This window comes from Oryctolagus cuniculus, chromosome X (assembly GCF_051225735.1).
Source record: "Oryctolagus cuniculus isolate XC-2025 breed Fujian yellow rabbit chromosome X, ASM5122573v1, whole genome shotgun sequence".
Taxonomy (NCBI): domain Eukaryota; kingdom Metazoa; phylum Chordata; class Mammalia; order Lagomorpha; family Leporidae; genus Oryctolagus; species Oryctolagus cuniculus.
Genome location: NC_142888.1, coordinates 76,700,234 through 76,706,233, shown reverse-complemented (window position 1 = coordinate 76,706,233; position 6,000 = coordinate 76,700,234). Strand labels below are relative to the sequence as shown.

The 6,000-nt window shown below is 43.1% G+C and overlaps 1 protein-coding gene across 1 annotated transcript in view; it reads left to right on the top strand.

The window, feature by feature from the left end:
- Positions 1–1,613: 1,613 nt before the first annotated feature.
- The window catches only part of AGTR2 (angiotensin II receptor type 2), a 65,698-nt gene continuing 61,311 nt past the window's right edge, over positions 1,614–6,000 (top strand). Inside the window, exon 1 of the mRNA XM_089323645.1 lies at positions 1,614–1,729. The gene's annotated coding sequence lies outside the window, so the exon portion shown is untranslated. The remainder of the gene's footprint in view (positions 1,730–6,000) is intronic.

Sequence of the window (6,000 nt, the reverse complement as noted above, 5' to 3'; positions counted from 1 at the left end):
TTTTTTTTTGCTCTTGCTGATTTTCCTGAGCTCCTGATACATTCTGAATATTAAGCCTTTCCATATATATATATATATATATATATACACTTTGCAAATGTTTTCTCCCATTCTGTTGGTTGCCTCTTTATTTTGTTAACTGTCATTTGAAGTGCAGAAACTTGTTAGCTTGATGTAATCCCATTTTTCTATTTTTGCTTTTACTACTTGTACTTCTGTGGTCTTATCCAGACAGTCTTTGCATATTCCAATGTCTTGCAGCATTTCCCCAATGTTTTCCTCTAGTAATTTGATAATTTCAGGTCTTAGCTTTAGACCCTTGAGTCACTGTAAGTTCATTTTGTATGGGGTGTTTCATACTGTGGCATGCAGAGATCCGGTTTTCCCAGCAGCATTTGTTGAAGAGATTGTTCTTTCTCCAGGGAGTGATTTTGACTTATTTTCCAAGGTTAGTTGTGGGGCCGGTGCTATGGTGTCATGGTTAAAGCCACTGCCTCCACTGCCTGCAGTACTTGCATCCAATATGGGCGCCAGTTCAAGTCCTGGCTGCTCCACTTCCATCCAGCTCTCTGCTATGGCCTAAGAAAGCAGTAAGAAGATGATCCAAGTCTGTGGGCTCCTGCATCCATGTGGGAGACCCAGAAGAAGCTCCTGGCTTCTGGCTTTGGATCAAGGCAACTTTGGTCATTGCAGCCATCTAGGGAGTGAATGAGGGGCTGGAAGAGCTCTCTTTCTCTCTGCCTCTCAAGTAAATAAATAAATCTTTAAAAAAATTGTCATGTGGCCGGTGCCACGGCTCACTAGGCTAATCCTCCGCCTGCGGCGCCGGCACCCCGGGTTCTAGTCCCGGTTGGGGCAACGGAGTCTGTCCTGGTTGCTCCTTTTCCAGTCCAGCTCTCTGCTGTGGCCCGGGAAGGCAGTGGAGGATGGCCCAAGTCCTTGGGCCCTGCACCTGCATGGGAGACCAGGAGAAGCACCTGGCTCTTGACTTTGGATCGGCGCAGAGCGCCGGCTGTAGTGGCCATTTAGGGGGTGAACCAATGGAAGAAGACCTTTCTCTCTGTCTCTCTCTCACTTTCTTTCTTTCTTTCTTTCTTTCTTTCTTTTTTTTTTTTTTTGACAGGCAGAGTGGACAGTGAGAGAGAGAGACAGAGAGAAAGGTCTTCCTTTGCCGTTGGTTCACCCTCCAATGGCCGCCGCTGCAGCCGGCGCACCGCGCTGATCCGATGGCAGGAGCCAGGATCCAGGTGCTTTTCCTGGTCTCCCATGGGGTGCAGGGCCCAAGCACCTGGGCCATCCTCCACTGCACTCCCTGGCCATAGCAGAGAGCTGGCCTGGAAGAGGGGCAACCGGGACAGAATCCGGCGCCCCAACCGGGACTAGAACCCGGTGTGCCGGCGCCGCAAGGTGGAGGATTAGCCTATTGAGCCACGGCGCCGGCTTCTCTCTCACTTTCTAACTCTGCCTGTCAAAAAAAAAATTGTCATGTGCTACCAAGGCTATGGAAAACTCTTGAGTTCACAAACTCTGACCCTCAGTTTTTTTCTTTTTCCCCACATTCCCGGTTCAGAAGCTTCATGTAGTTACAAGTTCCTAGCCGCCTGTTTTTGCTCCCCACCAGAATCAGGTTTTTCCACTTGGCTGATTGCCGGGCGCAGTCTGGAGCAGAAGCAGCTGTTACGTATTTCCAAAATGGCACCAGCTCTGTCGGCTCGTGTGGCTTTGTGAGGTGAGTGGAGATCGAGAATCGTGTTTCTACTGTCTATTTTATTTTTTCTTTCTTCTAGTTAGGCTGGTGTACTTTCCCCCACCGGGCTTCCAGCCTCATTCCCTCTAGGCTCTTCTGCCAATGTCTTGGGCTACTGTGGTATCGTCTTGCCTCACTTTCCAGCGCTGGTGCAGAGGCACTCGGCAGCTGGAGTCGCGAGTCGTGGGTGCCCTCGCCTTCCACATAGGTCCAACGGTGTTCCTCTAATTACGGAAGAGATTCCTCTGCCATTTTTTCCCCTGACTCTTCCCTGAGACTACACTATCTCCACTTTTATTAAACTATCTTCTCCTGGACTAGATCAGTAAGCTCCCTCCCTGTTCTGCCATCTTGGACTCTTGTAATCTGTCTTGAAATGTGGTATTGTAATGCCTCCAGCTTTGTTTTCATTGTTTAGATTGCTTTAGCAATTTGGGGTCTTTTGTGTTTCCGTATGAATTTTAGAGTCATTTTTCCTAGATCTGGAAAAACATCTTTGGTAATTTACCTGGGATTGCATGGAATCTATAAATTGCTTTGGGTAGTATGGACATTCTGATGATATTAATTCTTCCAAACCATGAACATTGTAATTTTTCATGTCCTTAATTAAATATATCCCAAGATATGTAAATTTTTTGTAGCTATTTTGAATGAGAATGATCTTACAAGTTCTTCCTTAGCCATAACATTTTCTTTTTTATTAAGATTTAATTATTTTATTTGAATGGCAGAGTTACAGAGAGGCAGAGGCAGAGAGAGGGAGAGAAAGAGGTCCTCCATCCACTAGTCTACTCCTCAGATGGCTGCAAAACCTGGAGCTGCGCTGATCTGAAGCCAGGAGCCAGGAGCCTCCTCCAGGTCTCCCATGCAGGTGCAGGGGCCCAAGGACTTGAGCCATCTTCCACTGCTTTCCCAGGCCTTTGTAGAGAGCTGGATAGGAAGTGGAGCATCCAAGACTTGATCCGGCACCCACATGGGATGCCAGTATTGCAGGCGGTGACTTTACTTGCTTCGCCACAGTGCTGGCCCTGCATTTTCTGTGTTTATAAATGCTATTTGTTATTGTGTATTGATTGTACATCCTGCAACTTTCCAGTAGTCTCTTAGTAGTCTTAGTTTCCCTACGTATAGGATCGTATAGGATCAGGTCTTGTACAAGCAGGGATAATGTGACTTCCAACTTTCCCTTTGGTTCCCCTTTGATTTCTTTTTCTTGTCTAATGGCTCTGGCTAAAACTTTGAGAACTATATTGAATAATAATTGTGAGAGTTGACATCCTTGTCTGGTTTCAGATCTTTGTGGGCTTGCCTCCATCTTTTTCCCATTCAATGTGATGCTGGCTGTGGTTTTGTCATATATTGCCTTGATTGTGTTGAGGAATGTTCCTTCTATACCCAATTTGCCTAAGATTTTTATCATAAAAGGATGTTGTATTTATCAAATGCTTTCTGTGTATCTATTCAGATAATTATATGGTTTTTATTCTTCAGTTTTTATTCTTCACCACTTGGTGCAGGTGAATGATTTTTCTGATGTGTTGTTGGATTCAGATAGCTAGTATTAGTTAAAGTGTTCAGTTTAAGTTCATAATTGATCATAAAGAGAGGATTAAGTATCAAAGGTATTACATAAATAAGACCATAATAATTTCCTTTATTATTTATTTATTTTTAATGCTAATAATAATTGATAGCATTAAAAAGGAGAGAGGTCTTCCATCTGCTGGTTTACTCCCCAAATGTCCACAATGGCTGGAATTGTTTTTTTAAAATTCTTTTTCAGATGACTCAGTATTGGTGTATAGGAATGATACTGATTTTTTAAAAATGTTTCCCTTTGTTTTAAGATTTGTTTATTTACTTGAAAGAGTGGCAGAGAAAGAGAGGGAGAGACAGAGACAGAGGGAGAGGGCGAGAGAGTCAGATCTTCTCTGTGCTGATTCCCTCTCCAAATAGCTCCAACAGCTATGGCTGGAGCAGCCTGAAGCCAGGAACTTGAACCCCATCTGAGTCTCCTAAATGGGTAGCAGGGTTCTAAGTACTTTGGCAGTCTGCTGCTTTCCCAGGCACATTAGCAGGAAGTTGAACTAGAAGTGAAGCACCCAGGCCTTGAACCAGGCCTCAAATATGTGATGCTAGTGTTGCAATTGACAGCTTACTTTGCTGTCCCTCAAGTCTGCCCCCACCCCATTTTGAATTTTTGATGTTTCTTTTGACCTCTTTACACATTGACTTTTAACTTTTTATTGTAATAATTATTTTTTAGTCTTTAAAGATATAAATTAGCTCTACATGTTTACAATATTAGAGCATTCTGAATTTGTTAGTATAGTTACTCTTTTTTTTTCTGAAGATTTATTTATTTGAGAGGCAGAGTTAGAGAGAGAGAGAGAGAGAAAGAGAGAGAAAGAAAGGTCTTCCATTTGCTGGTTCACTCCCCAAATGGCTGCAATGGCTGGAGTTGGGCCAATCCGAAGCCAGGACCCAAGAGCTTCTTCCGGGTCCCCCACACAGGTGCAAGGGCCCAAGGACTTGGACCATCTTCCATGGCTTTCCCAGGCCATAGCAGAGAGCTGGATTGGAAGCAGAGTATCTGGGACTCGAACCAGTGCCCATATGGGACTCTGGCACCACAGGTGGAGGATTAACCTATTATGCCACAGCCCAGCACCAGTATAGTTACTCTCACCAGTGAGTTTTCCACCTTTTTATATTTTCTTCTTAGTTGTTTGACTGTCTTTCAGTTAGAAGAACTCCCTCTAGTATTTCTTGTAACACAGATATGATGGTGATAAATTCTCTCAGCTTTTGTTTACCTGGAAATGTCTGTATTTATTTATTTATTTTTTTGATATCTGAAGTATGGCTTTGCTGGATAGTTCTCTTGACAGGCAGCTTTGTTCTTCAGTACGGTAAAAGTCTCATCTTATTTCTTCCTGGGATGAAAGGTTTCTTCTGAGAAGTCTACAGTCAGACAAATTGGGATCCTTTATGTGTTATTTGCTTCTTTTTCTCTTGTAGTTTGAGAATTCTCTCCTTAACGTCGGAGAACTTTGGGTAGATACAGTTGGGTTAAATCTGACTTATGACCTTTGACCTTCCTGTACCTGGATAGTTGTTTGTCTCTTTGGGTTTGGTGTTTTGTCATTATCTCTTTGAATATGTTTTCTACGCCTTTGACATTCTCATGTCCCTCTTGAATCCTAATACCTGGAATATTTGCTTATTTTCATGTTTCTGATAAGATTCCTTCATTCCTCTTGCTTCTCTTTTCTGCTCCAATTGTATATCTTCAAATAGCCTGTCTTGGAACTCACTGATTATTTCTCACATTTGATCTATCTATTCTGCTATTGATTTCTGCATTCATATTTTTTAATTTCATTCAATATATTTTCCATTTGAAGCCTTTCAATTTGGTATTGCTTAATTATATCCATCTCTCCATTAGAATATTAAATTGTTCTCTATGTTCTCTAATTTTGCTGGGTTTCCTTAAAGTTATTCTCTAATTTCGCTGGGTTTCCTTAAAACAGCTATTTTGCAATCTCCATTTGAGCATTTGGAAATGTTGATTTCTGGCATCGTATTTTGCTTGTCACGGATCCCTGGAAGCTCTGGATGCTTTTTGGAGTACAATGTCATCTTCACGTTAAAGAATTAGTTTTAGTAATGCAGATTCACTTGTGGCTGTCATTCTAGAAAATCTAAGCCCTCTGTTCCACTGAGGGGGGCTGTCTCCCTGATGTTGCACCTATCAGCCACTGGGGATGAAGCTTTGTTTGCTCAACCAGGATCCCAGAGTTCCACTGTCACTGAAGGAGGTCTGGAGGTACTATTTCCAAGCCCTAGCCTAAGGACAGGGACTCTTAGAATCTTCACAATGCTGGGTGTTATCAGCCTAACACTGAATTCCAAAAACAATCTTCACAATGCTGGGTGTTATCAGCCTAGCACTGAATTCCAAAAACAATCCTGTGATTCCTTGTGGTCTTTTCAGGGTACCAGCTCCTCAGGCAGACCCTAGGTGGGTCATATCTGGGTCTCACAGTCAGTAGGTTTTGTTTAATCGTTGGGGGTGCACATCAGGCCTGGAAAAGGCTGTGCTGTGTGCCAAGTCTGTCTCTAAGGGCAGAAATATTACAAGTCCAGAGACTCCATCTACAGGCAATAGCCTGGCATCTATAGCGCTTGTGAAGGGTACTTGGTGTGTGTATATCTGTTCACATTCATGTCTCTGCAGGGAGAGA